Raw genomic sequence first — 12,165 nt, 5'->3', positions numbered from 1 at the left:
TTCCTTGTTGCATTCCCAACAACACTGTGACGTTGATTTGCATTTCCTTAACGCCTAATGATATGAAGCATCTTTTCATGAGCGAATTGGCAATTTGTATACCTTTGTTAGGGATATTTCTAGTCTGGTCTTTTGCCCATTTTTAAATAGGGTTATTTGCCTCTTTATTGTTCAATTGTGAGTTCTTCATACCTTCTAGATACAAGTCCCTTGTCAGATATATGATTTGTAAATATTTTCTTTCATTCTGTAGGGGTTTGTTTCATTGCCTTTATCTTTTTCTTTTCTTTTCTTTTCTCTCTCTCTTTTTTTTTTTTTTTTTTATATTAGAGAGAGAGAGTGCAAGCAGGGGGGAGGGCAGAGGGACAAAGGGAGAGAGAGAGAATCCCAAGCAGGCTCCATGATCAGCATGGAGGCCCACGTGGGGCTCAATCCCATGACCCTGGGATCATGACCTGAGCCATGATCAAGAGAAAAAATCCAAATCAAGAAAAAAAGCCAAATCAAGAGAAATCAATCAAGAGAAAAAAATTGGCTTGATTTTTTTTAGTGTTTTTTTTTTTTTTTTCCCTTTCCAGAGATTTCTATTTTAGCAAGAGTGTCCAAATCAAGAGTTGGACACTCAATCGACTGAGCCACCCAGATGCCCCCTTTTTTTTTTGCGCTTTCTTGATAATGTCCTCAGAAGCAAAAAAAAAAAGTTTGTAATTTTGGTGAAGTACATTTTATTTAGCCAGACCTATTCTTGCTTACCTTCTACATTAGCACTCTGATTCTTAGCTGAATCAACCTAGCCTCTCTTGTTTCTTCCAGTCCTCCCTTCTACACATTACACTGATCTGTATAATAAAGGCCCCATGGGGAGTAAAACAAATTCAGTGTCATCTTTAGAGTGTGAAATGCAGAGGAATGTCTGTGACCTCCTATTTTGTGATATTATCATCCCTTTTGGATATTCAAAAATACATAAGCACAGGGGCATTGGTGTGGCTCAGTCAGTTAAGTGTCCAACATCAACTCAGGTCATGGTCTTACAGTCCGTGAGTTTGAGCCCCGAGTCAGGCTCTTTGCTGACAGCTCAGAGCCTGGAGCCTGCTTCAGATTCTGTGTCTGCCTCTCTCTCTGCCCCTCCCCCGCTGCACTGTGTGTGTGTGTGTGTGTGTGTGTGTGAAAAATAAATAAACATTTAAAAAATTAAAAAAAAATGTAAGCACAATGTGTACTTTCCTGAGGGTATGGCCTATAGATTTATTTTATCAGATTTTCAAAGCTATCTTTAATGCCAATAATATTTTTTAAAATATTCATCTAGTTTCATTCTCTTGTTTTACAGTAAAATGAGACTTAGAGCCATTGAGTGATGTGGCCGAAGCCACACAGCTTATTAGTGAGAGTTTTACAGCCATTCAGTTTTCCCTATCTCCCTTCCCTTCCCCCATCAATGCGGTCGGTCCGAGGGTATCATGCTGCTTCTAGAATTTCCATATCGCAGGGAGATTCCCCTAGGAGCAGCATATTAATCCAGCACCAACATTTTATCAAATATTTATTCATCAGAGACTGAGGCCAGGCAAGATTGACTTGGAAGGGTGTGTGGGAGCCGGGGAACAGGACAGGTCTAGGTGGTGTGCAAAAGCGTCCATCCTGAGGCCTCCCTAAGAAGGTGATGTGCCTAGGGGCTCCTGGGTGGCTCAGTGGGTTAAGTGTCGAACTTCCGCTCAAGTCATGATCTCGCGGTTTGTGAGTTTGAACCCCACGTCGGGCTCTGTGCTGACGTCTCAGAGCCTGGAGCCTGCTTCGGATTCTGTGTCTCCCTCTCTCTCGGCCCTTCTCCTGATCATGCTGTGTCTCTGTCTCTCAAAAATAAATAAACATTAAAAAAAAAATTGAAAAAAAAAAGAAGAAGAAGGTTGTGTGCCTAGATGGAGCTCAAACCGGAAAGTCACAGAATGAAAAAGGTGGGGAGAGAAGGCGAAAGTAGGATCCATCACCACTTGGCCTGGGCTCTGCTGAAAACAAATTGAAGACTGAAGTCTCGAAAGTGCTGAGAAATTGGCACTACTTTGCCAAGTGGGAGGATAAGAAAGATTGCATAATTGTAACCCTGATGGCCCCTTCTCCCACCCAGACAATTACAAAACTTTCTTTGAATGCTACATTGGGGGTAAAAAAAAAAAGAGGTAACTTTAGAAACTGGTTGATTTCTCACTTTTGGACTTTTTTTTTTGGCCATCTAGAAAGAAGTTTCTAAATGCTTAGTATGGCATCAATATTAGTACTTTGGCTAAAAGTTTAGCTTAGTGTAGTGTAGTTCGTGATATTGTATCAACACGAATTTTCTGGCATTAGTAACAGGACTGTGTTTATATAAAATGTCAATATAAGTGGAACCTGGGTAAAAGGGATGCCGGAATCGTCTACTTTTTGGGTAACTTTTCTGTAAGTCTGAAATTATCTCAAAACAAAAAGTTAAAAGAGAAAAAAATTGGCTTGATTTTTTTTAGTGTTTTGTTTTTTTTTTTGCCTTTCCAGAGATTTCTATTTTAGCAAAACATTCTTTATGGGATCATAATGCAAAATATTAACTAATAACCACACATAGCAAATCTCATTAAACTTTGGTATTTATTTTATTTTATATTTTGAGCAGGTGGTACATTTCTAGCTTTCAAAAATTGTAAATGGTTGACAACATGCAGTGGAAACTCTGTCTCCACCGTCAGCCACCCACCTGGTTCCTCTCCTCACGAGCAGTGTTGTGTGCCCTTCCGAGAGATCACATATATATATCAGGGCTTTCCAGAGAAACAGAGCCCATAAGATATGGAGTAGACCCCCCCCTCCCCGATCCTCAGGGTGTGTTCTCCAAGACCTGCTGTAGATATCAGGAAGCACATATAGTACCCAACCCTATACACACGGTATGATCTTTCCTATACATACATACAGATGATAAAGTTCAATTTATAACTCGGGCATAGTGAGAGATTAGCAACACAACTAATAATAAAATAGAGCAATTATAACAATATAGTGTAATTATAGTTACGCGATTATGGTCTGTCTCTCTCTCCTAATGTCTTATTGTACTGTACTCACCCTTCTTGCGATGATATGAGATGATAAAATGCCTACCGGGTAAGATAAAGTGAGGCGAATGATATAGACACTTTGATGTACTTAGCATTAGGCGACTATTGGCTTTCTGCCAATGTATTTTTCTGGAGCACTTCCTCAAGGACTTAATATCTACCTGACCTTTCTGTCCCTTCCAGATCACTTCCTCGATTGACTTCTGGGAACTTGCTGAAAGTGGAAGTGACAACCCAAACACCCATCACTTAACTGAGAGAGTGTTTTACTTTGATTAATATATATGTATATTTGTGTTATAAGGACAGGTGTCTCCCCCAACCAGGCCCTCAAAATACATATTCTAGGACTTTCCTTACCTACTATAGCTTCTCCTGTGCCAGAGATCCTCTTGTTCTTCTAAAAATCATTTTGTAGGGGCGCCTGGGTGGCTCAGTCAGTTGAGAGTCTGACTTCAGCTCAGGTCATGATCTCATGGTTAGTGGGTTTGAGCCCCGCGTCCAGCTCTGTGCTGACGGCTTGGAGCCTGGAGCCTGCTTCAGATTCTGTGTCTCCCTCTCTCTCTCTGCTCCTCCCCTCCCCTCTCAAAAATAAATAAACGTTAAAAAAAATTTTTTATATCATTTTGTAGGGAGAGAGGGGAGCAGGGCGAGTAAGTGAATGAATGAATGAATGAATAAATAAATATCATTTTGTCAGTGATCCACTTTTTCCCACACATGTTATCCCTCTCTGTTTGCTGACTTCTGAACCCCCTTGAGTGGTTCATTTCCAGAATTATCTGTTATTTTCTTGTGTGGCATTTTTTAGTTTCTATTTATTTCTTAACGTAATACTCTTCCTCCAGACCACGACCAGGAAAGCTTTTTTTTTTTTTTTTCTCAATCAGTAGGGCGTGGATGATAGATCCTCTAGTGGAAAGCTCTACCCACCACTTTTTTTATGGAACTGTCCCCCATTGCAATGCAGAAGTGGCTTGAATCATTTCCTTTTAACTTTTTTTTTTTCAATGAGGAACAGTTCCTTCTTGTTCTTTGCACATCGTGTTCTTTAATACAGGAAGGCTGCCTCCACTGTGCCCACTGGTCAGTCACACCATCTGTCGCTGCTTTGTCGTGTCAATTGCCAGTGACGAAGCGTTGGGAGGAGTCTGCTATTGGCTGAATGTGAGATGACCAGACCAGTCTGGAATTCATGCCTTTGTTTAAAAAAAAAATTTTTTTTAACGTTTATTTATTATTGAGAGACAGAGAGAGACAGCATGAGTGGGGAAGGGGCAGAGAGAGGGGGAGACACAGAATCCGAAGCAGACTGCAGGCTCTGAGCCGTCAGCACAGAGCCTGATGCGGGGCTCGAACTCACGAACCTTGAGATCATGACCTGAGCCGAAGTCTGACGCTCAACCGACTGAGCCAGCCAGGCGCCCCTGGAAATTATGGCTTTGTGACTTGAGTTGCAGGGACAAGCTGGCATGGGGAGGGGGCAGAAATGGGTCAGAGTGTTATCACGGAACAGAGTGTTGAGGGGAAAGTCTATTTCTCTTTATTGGTTGAGGTTATTCGGCATTCACCATCTCTTTGAACGAGCAAATGCTACCTTGCACATGCTAGAAAATATGAAACAAAGCTGTAAACAGGAAGAAAGTTGTGTCTTCCAGTTTTGCATCTTCTTGTCATAGCTGTTTACCTAGTGTGTTTAATTCACCGTGACAGAGGCCAAGATTTTTCTGTCTAGTTGTAGCAACACTCGTAGACCGTCTCTCCAGAGATCACTGATGTTCTCTTCAATCCTCAGTCACAGCACCCTCGCTTAGTAGGCAACTAAAGAATGCGCGACTTTGGCCCAGATGGAAATCTTTGGGTTCAGAGAAGCCATGGAATTCACTGAAGATTGGTGTTAGTTTCCCAGAGCTACCGTAAGAAAGTACCATAAATTGGGCGGCTTCAAACAACAGATTTTATGGTGTCACAGTTCTGGAGCTTAGAAGTCCAAAATCAAGGTGTTGGCTCATGCTTTCTCTGAAACCTGTAGGGGAGAATCCTTCTTGCCTTTTCCCGCTTCTGTTGGTGGCCAGCAGTCCTCAGTGTTCCTTGACATGCGGTGACACCAGTCTGCTCTCTGCCTCTATCATCACATGGTCTTCTCCCTCTATGTCTCTGTCTAAATTTTCTTCTTCTTATAAGGACACCAGTCCTATTTATTGGATTAGAGACCACCCTAATGACCTTGTCTTAACGTGGGTACATCTGCAAAGGCCGTATTTCCAAAATCATCACCCTCACAGTTACTGGAGTTAGGGTTTCACAATATTTAGGGGGGTGAGGAGAAGACATAAATTAACCCCTAACGGCTGAGTAGGAAATCTGGTGCAACATTGGGAAAATAATGGCTGCCAAACCACTGTTTCTTTTCTTTTTTTTTTTTTTTTTAATTATTTTCAATGTTTATTTATTTTTGAGAGAGAGAGAGAGAGACAGACAGACAGACAGAACATGAGCAGGGGAGGAGCAGAGAGAGAGCGAGACATAGAATCCACAGCAGGCTCCAGGCTCTGAGCTGTCAGCACAGAGCCAGACGAGGGGCTCGAACCCACCAACCACGAGATCATGACCTGAGCTGAAGTCGGACATTTAACCAACTGAGCCTCCCAGGCGCCCCGCCAAACTACTGTTTCTTAAATTAGTCCATACACATGTGTCCTGGGCTACTTGTTAAAATGAACTTTCTCATTCAGTAGGTCTGAGGTGGGGTCCTGAGAATAAGCATTTCTGATATTCTACGACAATGCCAATGCTGGTCCAAGAGCACATCTGGGAATAGTGAGAATCTAGTCCCATCCTGCCCACCACGCGGCCGCTCTCCACACGTAGTATTTAAATTCAAAATTGAATGAATATTGGGGCGCCTGGGTGGCTCAATCCGTTAAGCGACCAGCTCAGGTCATGATCTCATGGTTTGTGAGTTCGAGCCCCACGTTGGGATCTGTGCTAACAGCTCAGAGCCTAGAACCCGTTTCGGATTCTGGTCTCCCTCTCTCTCTGCCCACCCCCCACCCCCACCCCTGCTCATGCACTGGATGGTGCAGATAGAGAACATTTCCACCATCACAGAAAGTTCAAGTGCATAGTGCTACTTTAGACCGGTGGTTCTCCAAATTACCACCTGGGAACTTGTTACAAATGCAAATTCCCAGGTCCCATCCCAGAGCTACTGAATTGGAAAATCAGGAATTGGAGCCCAGCAGGACATGTGAACAAGCCCTCAAAGTGACTCTACACGTACACTTTTTTTTTTTTTTGGTGATTTCTTTGTTTATATGGACATAATAAGGATCTAAAACACCTGACCATGACTGTAAAAAGGTCAGTTAATCAGGTTATCAAGGAACATAATTACCCTCTCTTTTTTTTTTTTTTTAATGTTTACTTGTTTTGAGAAGGGGGAAGAGAGAGAGAGAGAGAGGGAGAAAAGAACCCAAGCAGGCTCCACACTGTCAGTACAGAGCCCCACTCGGGGGCAATTACCCTCTTCTAATATCAGCTGTGAAGAAATAGAATCATTGGCCCTGTTTTGGCCCAACCTGCCCCCATCAGAGCTTGAGACAAGGACTTACATGTAGATAGTTTGTTTGGGGATGTGACCCCAGGGAACAGGAGCGTAAAGAAGACCAAAGTTAATGCAAGCCTGCATCACTGGGCTGTCTACACCCTTTGCAGTTTAGACTGTGTACTTTTTTAAATGTTTTAATGTTTATTTATTTTTGAGAGAGAGAAAGAGAGAGACAGAGCATGAGCAGGGGAGGGGCCGAGAGAGAGGGAGACGCAGAATCCGAAGCAGGCCCCAGGCTCCGAGCTGTCAGCACAGAGCCCGACGCGGGGCCGGAACTCACAGACCTGGAGATCGTGACCTGAGCCGAAGTGGGATGCTTAACGGACCAAGCCGCCCAGGCGCCCCTGGACTGTGTATTTTAACCTTGAGTCTCTGACACGATGTTTTGCTGTATGATCCAATCAATGGCATCAACACGTACACAATCAGGAGAGCTGAGCTGATGGTGCGGTATTTATAGGGGTTAATCATTACGATACAGGGTGTTAGTCAATGTCCCCTTGCAGTGTAGACTCTGAAAGCAGTGGTTGGTGGCTGGCTCCCAGCTTCCAAACAAACATGCTACTTCCTTTTCTGTCTTTCCAGCCTCAGATTTTCTTGCTTCTCTTGCTTATATGTGTGTGTGTGTGTGTGTGTGTGTGTGTGTATTTATTTATTTTGAGAGAGAGAGAGAGAGAGACAGAGAGAGGGAGAGAGAGAATCCCAAGCAGGCTCCCCACTGCCCGTGTGAAGCCCGATGCGGGGCTGGGACTCACGAACCAGGAGATCATGACCTGAGCCGAAACCAAGAGTCAGACGTTCAACTGAGCCCCCCACGTGCCCCTCTGTCTTGCTCTTACACCCATACCATGGGGCATGCACCTGGTGTCCCTTTTGCTCACCCGCTAAGTACTGGATCATAGAGGAAACTTCCAGGAGCTTCTCTTTCTCCATTTGCAAACTGAAGACCAGAATATCTTCTTCCCGGGCCTCTGTAACAATCGAGACCATACACGGGAAAGGTCTTTATCCAGGAGCTACCGACCACACACTAAAGTTTAATGAATATTCACTCTCGACTCTGGATTCTTCTATTTCTTTCCCTTTTTGTCTTTTCTCATCCCTCCTTTTTTTCTATCTCTCTCCTTTTTTCCCTCCACCCCTTTCCCCATGTCCCCCATTTCAGTTTTCCTTCTGACTGGCCTCTCCCACTGGGCTACGTGGCAAACTTCCCTTCACATCACTTGTGAAACACAGGGGTAGATTCCCGATCAGAAAGGATGGTGGGACGGAACAGGACCCCGCTTGACCATTTTATCGACAAAGCCTAAGAGGAAGTAAGAATGAGGGCTATCCAAAAATATATAAGGGACTGGGGCACCTGAGTGGCTCAGTTGGTTGAGCATCTGACTTCAACTCAGGTCATGATCTCACGGTTCGAGAGTTTGCGCCCCACTTCGGGCTTGCTGCTGTCCGCCTGGCCACGCAGAGCCTGCTTCTGATCCTCTGTCCCCCTCTCTCTGCCCCTCACCTGCCTGCACTCTCCCCAAAATAAATAAATAGAAATAGAACCGTGTGGTAACTTCGATACATCCAGTTCAGAAAAACCTGCTTTCCTGGCTCAGATGATCCTCTAATGTGGGCACCTGCGGCACGTTCAAGGGCAGGTCAGCGGGCAGAAGACCAGGGGTAGCCAACAGGTGGTCTCCATCTAACACTGTCCCACTCACCAGTTCTGCAGGCACAAGGGTTTCAAATGGAAGCTTTCTCATATAAATCCCAATTTTTACTGACTCTTTTAAAATGAGAAAATGTGCATTGAGGAGAGCACTGGTGGGGAGGAGCACTGGGCATTGTAGGAAAGCCAATTTGACAATACGTGATATTCATTAAAAAGAAGAAGAAGAAGAAGAAGAAGAAGAAGAAGGGGCGCCTGGGTGGCTCAGTCGGTTAAGCATCCGACTTCGGCTCAGGTCACGATCTCGCGGTCCGTGAGTTTGAGCCCCGCGTCGGGCTCTGGGCTGATGGCTCAGAGCCTGGAGCCTGCTTCCGATTCTGTGTCTCCCTCTCTCTCTGCTCCTCCCCCGTTCATGCTCTGTCTCTCTCTGTCCTAAAAATAAACAAACGTTAAAAAAAAAAAATAAAAAAAAAAAAAAGAAGAAGAAGAAGAAGAAATCTGGCAATACCAGGCCCACATTCCTGCATGACAATGGTCGTCGAGAGGTGGGTACCTGCTAGAAAGGGCACCATGTTCTCTGCTTTACCCCAAGCCCTGCTACTCCTGGCGTAAACACTTGGCTGGTGTCGCTCATTTCTGTCACCTGTCTGGTCCTTTGAAAGCATTTGGGTTCAGAAGATCCGTGTTCTGCTCTCCCTAAAGGCTGCCCTGTCGGACGATGAAGGTAGGGGGTGCAGAGGAGAGATAGGGCAAGAAAGAAGACAGTCTAGGCTCCTTTGTAATTGTGGTAAAATACACACGACACAAACATTGTTATTTCACCACTTTTAAGCGTACAATCCAGTGGCATCGATGACATTCACAGTGTTATGCAACCATCACCGCTACTGACTTTCAAACCATTTTACTGCCCCAAACAGACATTCTGTGCCCATTAAGAGGAAGTGCCCATTTCTCCCCTTCCCTCAGCTTCTGATAACGTCTGGTCTATGAATTTGCCTATCCTAGGTACCTCATGTTAGTGTAATTGCACGATATCTGTCCTTTTGGGTCTGGCTTATTTCACTTGGCGTAATGTTTTCAACGTTTCTCCACGTGTAGCATGGGGCCATATTTCATTCCTTTTTACGGCTAACTAAAATGCCACCCTACGATGTAGCACATTTGTTTTTCCATTCATCTGTTAGTTGCCACCGGTCGTTTCCACCTTTTGGCTATTTGTCACTAGTGCGGCTGCAAATACGAGTGTACAAATATCTGTTCAAGGCTCTTTCAACTCCTTGGGATATACATCTGTTTATAGACTTGTGGGTTACATGGTAATTCTAAGTTTAGTGCCTTTAAAAAAAATTTTTTTTTAACGTTTATTTATTTTTGAAAGACAGAGAGAGACAGAGCGTGAGCCAGGGAGGGGTAGAGGGGTGACACAGGATCAGAAGCAGGTTCTAGGCTCTGAGCTGTCAGCATAGAGCCCGACGCAGGGCTCGAACTCACAAACCGCGAGATCATGACCTGAACTGAAGTTGGATGCTTAACCAACTGAAACACCCAGGTGGCCCTTTAATGTTTTTTGGTTGTTTGTTTGGGTTTTTTGTTTTGTTTTGTTTTGTTTTGTTTTTTTGAGAGAGAGAGAGAGAGAGAGCATGAGCAGGAGCAGGGGAGGGGGGAGACAGAGAGAGATGGGGACAGAGGTCTGAAGCAGGCTCTGTGATGACAATAGAGAGCCTGATGTGGGGTTCAAACTCATGAACCTTGAGATCATGACCTGAGCTGAAGTCAGATGCTTAACCATCTGAACCACCCAGGCGCCCCCTAAGTTTAGCTTTTTAAGGAACCAGACACTGTTTTCATTGGTGGCCACATTATTTTACGTGCCCACCCCTAAACTTTAAACAACAAATCACTTCCAACTGGAGGAGAGTCAAGTTTATTTCATTGTTCTTTCCCATTTTTCTTAAGAAGTACACAGGGTGCCCGAGTGGCTCAATCAGTTGAGTGTCCGACTTCGGCTCAGGTCAGGATCTTGCGGTTCGTGGGTTTGAGGCCCGCGACGGGCTCTGTGCTGACAACTCAGAGCCTGGAGCCTGCTTCGGATTCTGTGTCTCTCTTTCTCTCTGCCCCTCCCCCACCCACACTCTGTCTGTCAAAAATGAATAAACGTTAAAAACTTTTTTGAAAAGAAAAAAAGAAGTACATGTCAACTGTTGGCTTTTCAAAAGACCACCAGAGAGACCTGTTGACCAAGCAAAGCAATTTTATTAAGGCTATTTGGGAAAGACCTATTACTGTATCTTTAAAAGTTTTAGCAGATGGGCGCCTCGGTGGCTCAGTCAGTTAAGCGTCCAACTTGGGCTCAGGTCACGATCTTGCCATTCACGAGTTCAAGCCCCACGTCAGGCTCTGTGCTAATAGCTCAGAGCTTAGAGCCTGCTTCAGCTTCTGTCTCTGTCTCTGTCTCTCTCTCTCTGCCCCTCCCCTACTCATGCTCTGTCTCTCTCTCTCTCAAAAATTAATAAACATAAAAAAATTTTTTGTGAATGTTTAGCAGACTTCCAGAGGAAGAAAGTCAGTGCACGGTGCCTGGTCTTGGCAACTTTAAGGCAGGTCTTAGAAGCTGAGTCGCTAGTTGGCACTGAAAGCTTTGGATTCACGGGCACAATGACACAAGGGTCTTGAAGCCAGTCTTCCTAAATAAGCTGTCGGTTTTTCTAAGTCAGCTCTTCTACTTAGCTTATAGTCTGATCTTCTAGAAACAAGTATTTATTTACTGGATCAAGTAGATAAAAGAGTTTTGCTTCTTTTTCAGAATAAGCCCCATCCCAGTAGTGTCTACCAGCTACAGGAAATTCTGTTGGTCTCCATCCTCACAGGTAAGGAGGGAAGAATCTCTCCTTTAATATCACAGATTCATGGAGTGAAAGCCACAATAGGAAAAGGAGGGATGGGAAAGACCACCGGTGACACGGTGGGGTTGGGCCGTCAGATGGGAATTGTGGCCCTTCCGGCCAATTCTCTAAACCGGGATCAACGTGAATTTCTAGACTCTTTACTTGAATCCTAATTTGTGAATAATTTGTCTTAATATTATATAAAGTATTTGCCCAGCAAGTGTCTCCCAATGTTTTCAGTCTCGTCGGCCACAGAGGTAACAGGTCTCACTTCCCTCCCCCGGTCAGCCAACTCACACACACACACACACACACACACACACACACACACGGTGTCCCTCTCCTGCCCACATCCTCCTAACCTCCACTTAGTCAAAAACTAACAAAGAGCAATGAGAAAAACTAGGGCAGCTTCACAAGACTCTGCATTGTTTTGAGAAACGGGGAAAAAAAGCACATTTGTTCACTTTAATCCAATGTGGAGTTGCAGAACTTGGTTGTCTCAATCCTTACAGTATGTTTTATGCACTAAAATCCCTACATCTTAAAATTACAAAATCCGAATTCCAGAACAGCTTGTTGACAAAGGGCCACAATGATGTGCGGGCTTCTGTGTTACACATGACTTCAAAGTTCCCAACAACCGGTCGGAACAACCAGTGAAAAGTCAAAGAAAATGGACTATTCATCAAGAATTCCTCTTGGGAAAGCGCTTTGTTTATTGGAAAGAAATATTTTGATAGGCACCCTGGGCTGGGAGGGTGGGATCCCAAGAACACTGTTAAATAGCAATAATGACATTAGTCAACTGCTCTTCGCGGAGACTGAATTCTGTTAACAGGAGGCCAGTTGTGCAGCCGAGCCGTGAATTGGTCTTGTGTGTGTCTGTTTGGGAGTAGAAGCAGGGGAGAAAGCAGA

The sequence above is a fragment of the Panthera uncia genome (genome assembly GCF_023721935.1).
Source record: "Panthera uncia isolate 11264 chromosome C1 unlocalized genomic scaffold, Puncia_PCG_1.0 HiC_scaffold_3, whole genome shotgun sequence".
Classification (NCBI taxonomy): Eukaryota; Metazoa; Chordata; class Mammalia; order Carnivora; family Felidae; genus Panthera; species Panthera uncia.
The sequence above is the reverse complement of the archived record's forward strand: the minus strand, read 5'-3'. Positions refer to the sequence as shown.